Source organism: Lepisosteus oculatus, chromosome 7 (genome assembly GCF_040954835.1).
Source record: "Lepisosteus oculatus isolate fLepOcu1 chromosome 7, fLepOcu1.hap2, whole genome shotgun sequence".
Taxonomy (NCBI): Eukaryota; Metazoa; Chordata; class Actinopteri; order Semionotiformes; family Lepisosteidae; genus Lepisosteus; species Lepisosteus oculatus.
The window spans coordinates 50,713,709-50,725,464 of NC_090702.1; positions in this window are offsets into that span (position 1 = coordinate 50,713,709).

Here is an 11,756-nt window from a genome sequence, read left to right on the forward strand (position 1 = left end):
ATGTCTTTGTTTTCCTACAACTGTTGCATTATAAACATGACCCTGTTTGCACTCTGTAAGGATTAAGGACCTTTGCATAAATATGTTGTCCTAGTCTTGTCCTAACCTTTTCTAGTCTTTGTATACATTCAACAAAAATGTATTTTGAATATATTTTGATAAATCTAATAAAGAGGCCCAGCCATGTGACCAGTCTATCTACAGTACTTCTGAAGAAGATAATCACATGCATCAGAATTGTTTACATAGTGCAACAAGATTCAGATCCATATTTTTACTGGTTTTTAGTACATCTTCACATAGGTAATCTTCATCATGTGTTTTCATTTCCACATTTGCTATAGATCCATTTGAGCTTTGGTCCTACTGTATGTTTTTCTGTAACCCAGTGTACCAGTGAGATATAATGTAATATCCAAAGGAACAAGTAATAGGTTTATTCCATGGTGAAAAAAAGAAGAAAGAAAACACAACGTTTCGGCCGTGGAGCCTTCTTCAGGTGTGAGCATTGACCATCTCTTATTAAAGCAGTGCTATATAACATTTTTCTGTTGCTACATTTTTCCAAACTTATATTTAGGTATGTAATTGTTTATTAATTAGTGTTATTACGAATCGAGGAAATATCATTTAAGAATGCATGGCCATGTGCTCACAATGTTTATGTGAATGTCTTCTTTGTAGTTCAGTCCTGAAAATAGTTTTGAAATCCATACGGTAATGCCAGAGAAAAGACGACTTGTGAATATTTTTATTCACACCTGAAGAAGGCTCCACGGCCGAAACGTTGTGTTTTCTTTCTTGTTTAATTCAGCATGGAATAAACCTCTTACTTGTTCCTTTGCAGCCTACGCATCCTGACGCAGCTCCCCACCTGAAATAATGTAATATGTGCAACTTGCCATGAATGGTGTTAATAGAAAACATAACCTACTTTTTATATACTGAGTTTTCTTCAGAAGAATCATTCACGTTTTTTAGCAAATCCAAGATGAAAGCGACACGACAAGGCCCTCTACAGTATTTGCTTTTAGAGTAGAACAGTTTTCTAAATTCCACAAATTATGTAAAAAATGTAACATGTCTGCCAAACCATGTAACTTGTGTATTTTCATGTGGAAATTTCCCTTTTATGTCTTTTCATAACCCTTTACAATCAGACTGAATTTCAGGAAGGTTTGTCAGGGAGTTGTTTTAATAATACTGGATGAAAAAAATCAGGTAATATCAGATTAGAATTCCAGTACTTCATTACTTGGCTCTCCAACAATAATAAAGATGTTGAAATAGTCGAGGAAGGTTTTTTAGTGCTTTACTGGTAATAGTGGTAGTTCTTAGGAATACATTTCTGCCTTCACTACATAGAAATTGCTATCTGGCACAAAATAATATTCTTTGGTGCTGTTAAACTGATATGGCCTAACTTTCACAAAGCCATCTTGAATCCTTGAAAACATTCACATACTCATTTGGTCATTAAGAAGTACATGCTAATTAAGACATATAAAATGTTTACACCTCATTGTGATTTACTGAAGAAAAAATTGGTTTACTTAATTAGTTTTTGAGAATCCTCCTTCAGACTTCTGTGGGGGGTGGGCAAAAAATGCAATAAAAAATATTCACAAGTTGTCTTTTCTCTGGCATTACCATATGGATTTCAAAACTATTTTCAGGGCTGAACTGCAAAGAAGACATTCACATAAAAAAACACTGTGAGTACATGGCCATACATTCTTAAATGATATTTCCTCAATTCTTAATAACACTAATTAATAACAAATTACATACCTAAATATAAGTTTGGAAAAATGTAACAACAGAAAAATGTTATATAGCACTGCTTTAATAAGAGAGGGTCAATCACTTAATCCAAATAGTAACAGTAAAAGAGGAATGAAGAATAACATCCCACTAATTGAAAAACAAGTCAGCAGCTAAATATATAAGGTTTACACTTAATAGAGTGCACAACAGGATCTTTTGTTTCAATTAAAACCCTAAGGAATTCTTGATTTCTTCAATAATTGTTTGGTGAAATAGACAGCAAAACAAACAGCCATACCCACTGGAGCAATAAAGAACAAGAAGTAATGTCTTCATTATGTCTATTGATTGTCCTGCCTTGTAGAAGGCTCTTCAAACGTAACCTGAAATTGAGTTCTGTAATGAAGCAGCATCTTACCTGTCAACAATGTCCTCTCTGGTTACTGTTGGAGTAGATGTGAAATAATTGCATACACAAGGTATGGCAGGAAACAGTTTTTAAACAACTGAGTAGGGAGCTGCATCAGCATGTGCAGGCTGCAAAGGAACAGGTAAAACTTTATTCCATGCTGAAAGGAAAAGCAAAGAGACACAGGATTTTAGCTGTGGAGCCCTTTCAGGTGTGGAAGAAGGCTCCACAGTTGAAATTCGGTCTCTTTTCTTTTCCTGTCAGCATGGAATAAACCCTTACCTGTTCCTCTGCAGCTTTTAAACAATAATGACCAGCAATTACAAAACAAACACGAAAAAACAGATTGAAAATGACAACACAAGCTTTCGCTGTGATCATTAACAAAGGACTCCTGCCTCACGGTGTCCTTAACCATAATGCCAAAGAAACAAACAGTTCTTCGTTGGCGCTGAATTCAAATGTTTGCGGAAGGTTCTCAGCCAAAATCACTTCAAAATTCACTTCTGAAAGTTTATTTTCTTCTTTATAAGGTCACTTATGAATATCAAAGTTCAGATTAGCATAATTTCATTCTTCTTATGAATTACAAGGTACAATTCTTCATGTTAAGATTAGCAAAAATGTGCATACCAAATGTTCTTATACCGAGGTATGAGTGTATTATTTTCTTTGTCATAGGTTGTGGATCTCAGCTCTTAGTAACTGGCTAGGGTGCCAGTCTGTAAGAACAGGACTTGTGTGGAGACCCTTCCTGAAATCTGGAAGAAGTCCAACTCAAACATGAAGACACGTTTAAGGATTCAGAAGCTGGAGAAAGCATATTCCAGCAATGAACCACCATACCACTGTCTTCGAGCAGACCACTATCTCCTGAAGAGTGCCTGACCCCACCTTGCAGGTTGCAGTAGGCAGCTAAATGCATGTCCACAGCACAGCACATGCCATCTTCATACACACTGCCTCAAGACGGGCCATCCCTGCCTCCCTACTCATTACCACACAGGAATTGGGAGCTGTTGCTCCTGTTGTCTCTCTCCCTGTTGTCGGGAAGCACCATCTACAAGGACCATGTCAAAACAAAATTCACCAATGTCAAGGCCACATAAAACTCTCCCAGATACACCTTTTATCCATCAATCAAGGAGAAGGAGAAATTGCACAGTACAGTATGTGTAATGCATTGGAATAGATAGGAAAGCAAGAGCAGACTGATATGCTGCTCTTCTGTTTCAGAACATGTCACTTTTGAAACCCACTGGAGGTGGACAACATTTGTGAATTTTGACGGCTCCGGGGACTAAAGAGCCTTACCTTCTAATCTTTGGGAAAGCATTAGAGAGATGGTAAATCGGAGATTCACAAAGCTTACATCATATGATTGGACATGGATTCATGATCGGATAAACAAGCTGCTCAGAACGAAGATTTAGTAATTTGTGAAACAAACAGTTTGTGTGACAGTATTTTTTGTTAATGAAAATGAAAAAAAATCTTTTCATGTTTATTTCTGTTTCTTTCTATCATTTAGATTGTATAATTAACATTAAGACAAAATAGAAACCATTGCCTCTCTCATAAAGCAAGCAAAGAATGACCTGTTAGAGCCATTTTCCACTAATGTATGGCAGAACCGGTCACATTCTTTAGCTCTCCATACATCAATTTGATACAAACAAGGACCCTATAACCAAATTTCCCACTACTTTTTGATGTTTCCATGAAAATGAAAATGTTTGCTAAAGTTCCCTTTTCTTTTTAGTTACACAGCCTAACCAAAGTGTGATGCTGATGGTCTAAATTAAAATTATCTGTTTATCTCACCATAATAAAATGATATTTCCTAATTTATTTGTACTTCAACTGACATTAGGACAAATTTAAATTTAAATGCATATGTAAACCTGAAAAAACACGTTGCATTCACAACAAGTTATGTTTTATATATGCAGCTAAATAATTTCGCTCTGTGAAAGAGCCCTACTCTTATTATTAATATTATTTTAATATTTATCATACTGTGATATATTAAATAATAATACAACTGTCAGAATACTATACATATTATAAGTTATTATTTGACATTCAGAAACTTATTTTTATATTCAGCTACCAAAAGTTTCCTTGAGGTACATGATTCCATATTAATATTCCATATTAAGTGGATTTAAAGACGTATAGTAAGGAAACAGATTAAATGAAACAGTTGTATCACTAACATCTAACGCACTACAAATGCCAACTAAAGGTATCAATCGTCTTTGGCCAGATAATCACACAGCTGAATTACACAGTGGCATCAGCAATACCATTTAACTCCCTGCCACAGTTCTTTTCAAATAGTTTGCAAACAACAAGCTTCTTCTTATTCTAACATTCAGAAATATTTATTCACAAAAATACTGTGAATGACAAATGCACCTTAAAGACCAGGGGAATAAAGATAGGAAGATGAATCAAGGTGCCTTTAAGATTTACATGTATGCTGAACAATTTAACTGTTAGATTGCAAGGTTCATTTCAATGTAATAGAATATCTGCCTTTAGACAATACAGACTGAGAATCAAGATTTTCACTAGCATGAATTTGGTGAATTACAAGTAATAAATTCAAGGTGTATTTCATTAATCCAGTTAGAGATGTCTAAGTTTTTTTTTTTTACTTTTATCAAATTATCTATACTGAAATAGGAAACAAAAAAATTATTTATATTTTTTTAATAAAAAGTTATTCCTTATTGTATCTAATAGTGGTTGCTCTAATAAGGATTGAAAGGTGATTAATAATAATGAATACTATAATAATTATTACTATAAAGATGTCCTAATATGCTTTCATAAAAATACTTGTTTAAAGCTAAAAACAAAACATTATTTGAACTTTATTTTACCTGGAAACTTGACAACAGGTCACATAACAATGGTTTAATAAAAGCTGTGCACTGAAAACTAGAGACTATAGACCTGAACTAGACTAGAGAACTGAACTGAAGTGAAACATTCTACTGTACAGTATATACCCCTCTCTTCACTTCTCAGGAATAGGCTCTGCTCTCCTATACTGTATCTACAGTATATCGGTTTGATGTGATAAACATCTGTACAGATAAAACTGGAAATGGGTGCAGTTTACATAACTACTGTATAGAGGATGTACTGTGCAATATATCATTGATTACTTGTCCCTGTAGTGGCCCACTCACTAGAAGGATTACAAAACCTAAAGATTTGTCTGGATTGAAACACTTTGTAATGTAATTTGATGTGATTTTTTTACATCATTCTCTTTGTGTTTTTCCAAGGCATGCATATTCTGCGATCTGATTTGAACACATTCCTTGGACTTGACCATTTCACAGAAATTGTGAGTAGTTTTTGGAATTTCATAAACTCAGCTTTTGTGTCCTGATTGAACTCTTACAATGAACATTCCATGTTGGTTGTCTATACAGTTCTTCTTTTTTTGTTATAGGTGCATTTGACAACCTTGATTTAGTACAATCATTCTGGACATTTTGGACTTTTCCCTTTCTTTCATTTATTTTGCTGGAAAATAGAAAGAAACAGAATTTACCTTTCATCTTATTTTCTTTTGTTCCATTTAGTTTTGAGACTCCTTCTAGAGAAGCTCAGGTTTTAACTTGTTCTGTTGTACATTTGTGCTGTAAAGCTGTTAGATTTGCTCTGAAATGGTTACACTTATTTCACATAAATGCTAAGGTGAAAAGATAACTTGAATGAAATGTCTGAAGAAGCATGCAGCAGTAAAGCACTGTTTCTATTATTCTACATCTGAAAAAAATTCCAATGAGAACAAAATAAAAAAAGAAAGTTTAAATGAATTCTTTACAAAATATCATGCTCCTCCATCATCAAAGACTTTTTTCCTTAATGTAATTTGCATTTTCTGAAACTAAGTAGGTTAAATAGATTCTGTTGGTTTGGAGTCCCAGGCAAGATTAACATTTTGAAACACTGGTTGCTAAGAAACCCCGGTGAACCACAGTCAACTGCCAGCAAGACAATTCCTGATAGTTTTTAATTATGCTGCCTGAATGTGATTATTTGTGGATAATTTTAAAAATAAATATGTGAGAGAGGGTTTAGTTTTCAAAATGTCACATATGCATATGTGCTCTGACACAAATATATAGTTTTCGCCTTCTGATAAGGCACTGCTATAATCAGTTCTAACACAGATTTCAGAATGAACCAATATACTGGATTTTTCTACCAGTGCATAAAGGAAACAACAGCATAAAAAGGAGTATTTCATGAGGCAATAAAAAGTGATCTAGTCACAAAACAACATATAAAAAACAGATAATCAGAAAATAAGCAGAAACTTCTTATGCAAGGAAGAAGCAAATACTCCTGTACTGACATCTGTAAATGTAAGCAGATGGCTGTTTTAGACTTTTCTGTCACTTACGCAGAAAATCCCCAAAAAGCATCAAGCTGCTGTCATCAAGATGTGAGAAACAAGATAACAAAAACTCATCTGCTTTGTGACGCTTGCTTCTCAATTTTAGCAAACAGGGTGGATAAATCCATAGAAGACAGATGTGGAGTCTTATGATGAGACAGTGTGTCAGAAGGGTATTCCCAGATCTGTGCATCACCACCGAAGATGTCTTAAGGACCTATGAATTAATCATACCAACATTTGAAGATATTATGTACTGTACTTAATTTTGCCAACATGGTTTGCCTTTTGGCCTTGAAATTAGCAATAACTTCTCTTAAACTAAATCATGTAAGAAAAGTAACAATATTAAAGAGCACTGTAAATGAAAAAATGTTTCAAGGTTGTTACCTGAAATAGTACACAATTTCTAAAGCAACTTTAAGCAATATTTTGCCATCCATCCATTTTCTAACTGCTTTATCCAATACAGGGTTGCAGGAGAAACTGAGCCTATTCCAATAAGCAATGGGTACAAGACAGGATACATGGGATGAGATGGGATGACAGTCAATCTTAGTGCAGGCACCCACAGACACATAGTCATACCAGGAATAATTTTCACAGACGCCAGTTAATCTACCTGTATGTCTTTGAATGGTAGGAAGAAACCCAGGTGAACTTGCCAGTGGCACTAGAATGGAACCCAGTATTTATTAGCAAATGATTCAGACACAAAATAATAGTTAATTGGCTCTGAATTAAATTGAGTAACTGGGAAAAGAGGTGGCAAATGACTGCAAATTCTGAAACCATGCAAGCCTGCCAGTTTGGTCAACAAACTGGACTTGCAATTACACAGAAGAAAATAAATGAATATCTTTAATGTTTTTGCAACACAATTAAAATTTATGGTTGCCCTAATAACCTGGTTACCTTTGTTAAGCAAGTAGCCAGGTTTTTGATCTGAACAATTGTTTTGTAATCAATGCAGTTCTGTCTGCAAACATAAATAGAAACAACTGAGCTTAAGTGTGATTGTATGATGTAGGAGTTGTGTGAATTTACTGGCACACTTTATCAATTGTAACAGTAACTTGCGTGAGCTTTTCTTGGCTCAAAAGAAAAGAATAACAAGCAGTCTGGACATGGATTTAAAAAACACAATATACAGTAAATTTACTAATACAGACAAACTGCATATTAAAATAGCAAAGTGGGCACATTAAACAATCTGCCTAGATACAAAATAGCAGATAATTTATCTGAGGGTTACCAAGATGATGTCACGATTCTAATCCCTCCTTTTAAGGGTGCGCCGGCTCTTTCATATTTTAGTTGATTTTGTGTACCTGCCTCCTACCCAGCTCCTCCTTATATAAGCCAGATGCTCACACTATTCTGGGCTCTGCATTGGAAGATGGATGCCCGGAGGCGCGGAAGCCTGCCTACCAACAAGTCGCCCTACTGTACATCCGGGGCATGAGGGCATAGACCTCCTATTGGCATCCTAAACCCCCTGAGTGCGGGGTTCAGAGCGGCTGGCCTCGCGATCCTGTTTTATTCCCCGTCCCTGTACTGGATACCATTCCGGTTTTTAAACCTTGTCTTGTCTTTGTCTTGTTTGGATTACCCGGCTCTAGACTTTTGAACTACACCCTGGATTTCCCTTTGGACTCCCTTGGACGTGTACACCAGGACCACATGCCCCCGAGCACCAGTGCACAGTGGTCACGTCCTCCTGTTCGTCAACCTGCCCAGTTCCTCGCCGTCTCCTCCCCGTGTTCATTTCACTTACTTCCGGATTATACCATCTGCATAGGGTCCTGACCAACACATCGTAACAGATGATGCAGATATCAGGATTGGGAAGATCAAATACTGTATATGAATTACGCTTTTAGTATAGCATCGTTTATAACTAACTCGTTAATCAGTCTAATGTAAATACTCAACATTCAGATACTCAGATAAGCAAATATTTGCACTCAAATAAATTAAATTGATGTCACCCATGTGTCAAGGATAGTAATTAAATTCTCCTGATCAATAATGTTAAATACTGAATTATATTTATCCATTAACAGTGGATATATAATTCCTGTGCAGAAAGAGAAAGAGATGGCTGACAAGGCCTGTCTAATATTTGTCCTATCCATTCTTTTCTGTCCCAATACCAATCCTGTCCTAGTGTGGTGTCAGAATATTAGGGAGAGAGAGAAGGTTCTGCTGTAACCTTGCGCTAGCAGTCAGCTCTCTTCAGTAGGACCTCCTGCTAAAGATCTTTAGCATTGAGCTGAATGAGGATAACGTTTGTGAAGAATACGTGGTAGTATTTGGTTGCAAGGTCTTGCTGCAGGCTAAGCCTTGGGCAGAATTTTGAAATACAGAATTGCATAGAAAAACATGATTGTGTAGGGTTGTCTCCTAACTCAGCACTTCAGCATAGCAGTAGTAGCAGTTGTCACGTGGTGTTGTTGTCAGCTGGCCAAGTTTTGAACAGAGAGAAGCAAGTTGAGAGAGAAACAAACGCTTTTTTAACAAACGTTTTGTAACTAAAGGAAATGCAATTGGTGATCCATCAAGATGTTACCAGGTGAAGTGCATTTCCTAGAGGTTCCCAATTGGGCGGTTATCTTTTGGATGACATGACCTTAAGACCACGGCCCAGATGAACCTATGGCTCTGCACTGAGAGTTACTGCTTATCAAGAAGATTAATCTTCCCTGCATTCCAAAACTCAGGAATCAATAGGCTTTTCTGTGGCCAAAGCCACAGAGAGAGCTTCACTAAAACATCACAGCAATACTTAATTATGTAGTTTATTAATAAACATTACTGCTACGATGACCACGAAATAGTACATTTTACATTCCAGAAGGACACAAAGATATCAAAGCTGACCCAGTTCCAGCAGAATTATCACTGGCATCCGGTACTTTAATAACTTCAATAAGGGAATCCTTGTTACTTTTGATTGACATAACCTGCAAGTCCATCAGTGTCTATCTGGGATGGCATGGGTGTAGGGGAGCTTGGGTGCTGTCAAAACACAAGCCGTAAAAACTGTGGTCACAGGTCACACATTTAATTAATATGCACCTGAGTGGTCACACAGCACCCCTGCAGAAAGGAAAGAGACACTTAAACCATGTTTAGTTACACTACATTAAAAATCACACTCCATCAATTGAGTTGGTGTGGTGTACCTATTAGGGAAGCAAGTATTTCACTGGGATGCCCAACCATTTAATTAATATGAACTTTTGACAGCAATTAGACACACTTGACATTGTGATAATGGCTTTATGCCTTGTGTTATTGATTAAATCTATGGAGTATCTCATAATCTTTTTCTGTAAAATTAAAACTGCCCTCAATTATTTAGGTGTACCGAGGAATGAACTTTTGCCTTTTCAGTCCCTGAAAATATAAATATTGCACAACGAGATATATAGTCTTATTTTTCTAAAACAATTGACAGGTACATCTAAATTAGGCTAAACAAGACAGATACTACAGTATATCTGCAAACTGCAGACAAAAGAATACCAAGGAGGATCAAATGAATGGGTTATAAAATCAAGGAATGGGGGAACACTTTCATTAAAGACCCGTCTTAAGCTTTTCTCCCTCTGTATATGCCCTCTCATTGTTCCGCTCTGCTGAAATTCACAATCATTGGCAAGTCTACCCAGCAGACCGTGTTAAATCTACTTTTTAATTTAAATCCAAGGATTCGTACCAATTTTCCTATTCAATTTAATAAACCAACTGACACATCCAGAATTTTGGCGTAATTATTTGGGGCTTTTTTACCCAATATGAAACCATCAGCAGAAATTCAGAAATTCATAGCTGTACCCCTCTCCTGGACACATACAGTACTCATTCCGTTACATGTACTTAGGTGTAAAATGTATATGTGGGATACTTATTTGGGCCACTTACTGTAAGTATACACAATAATATGTAGGCTGTAAATAATTAATTTTATCTTAATTTTATTAATTATTTTCACATCTCACTACTCTTTTTCTTCTTAACATTAATAAATCTAAGTAATTGCAATGTCTTTAATGATTGTGGTCAATCTCTGACTTTATAAGGATCCCAAAAATGTAATTTTGCTCCAGTTGCTCATTTCAGTATCTATACTGGTAGTTTGCTTGTTTTATAAGATAGCCTTCTCCTTTTACTGTTTAGCTACAAAGCATTCTTTGCCTGTACTATAGTCACAGATTATAAAAGACTAAAGAGCTGCATAGGACACCCAAGAGAATTCAAAAGGTAAACAGTGCTTATCTAATTTGCTCAAGTAAATACTGTAGTGTTTACAAGCATTAGAGCAATTTGTCTGTTTGGTCTGGAAAAACACTTTTATTTTCCAGCTCTGTTTTTTATAAGTAAGCATTTTTTGATATAGTGTAAGCTCTGTGTTATCAAGATAACAGATAAAACTTTGGTACATCTGTGTAGTGAGACACAATGGAAAAGTTTAAGACATTGACATTAAGTCACTCAATATAAAACTCACTCAAATTAGCACAAATAGCAAGATCCACAATTTAAAAATGAGATTATGTTTACTTATGTTTACTATACTTATGAAGTACAGTATTATGGTTCACTAAAAAATACTAGAGTTGCTCTACAGCTGTTGTAGAGTTGCTTATCTAGTCTTCAAATCAAGCCAAAAACTGGATTTACAAGTCCAATGTACTGTAGTTAACAACAAGTTGACAATGTACAGTAGCTAAAATTAACTTTCCAGAAAATGATTTATATGTTTATATCACAGATGTGTAAATTAGTGTATTCTTGACTCCTCTAGTTGCTAAACTGAGGCATGACTGTGGCTTGTTAACTCAAGTGTCCTGACTAAATTCCACTCTTGGATTATGTCCTCCCTAAAGTTCCATCTGGTGAAGTACTTTCTCACTCCATATTCTGATCTGCTGTGCATCACCCAGGTGAGTGATCCTTTGGGATGAAATACTATATATTGGTCTTTAACCAAACAGCAAATTGATTATAAAGGCATGGCTAAAGGAATAGGTTCTTTCTGAGGAGCAGATATAACCAGACTATAACTTATGGTAAAATATCTATCTAAAGAAGCCTTTTTGCCTCTCAAAATACAGGTGAAAAGAAAAAGCTTCTCTCAGAAGCAGG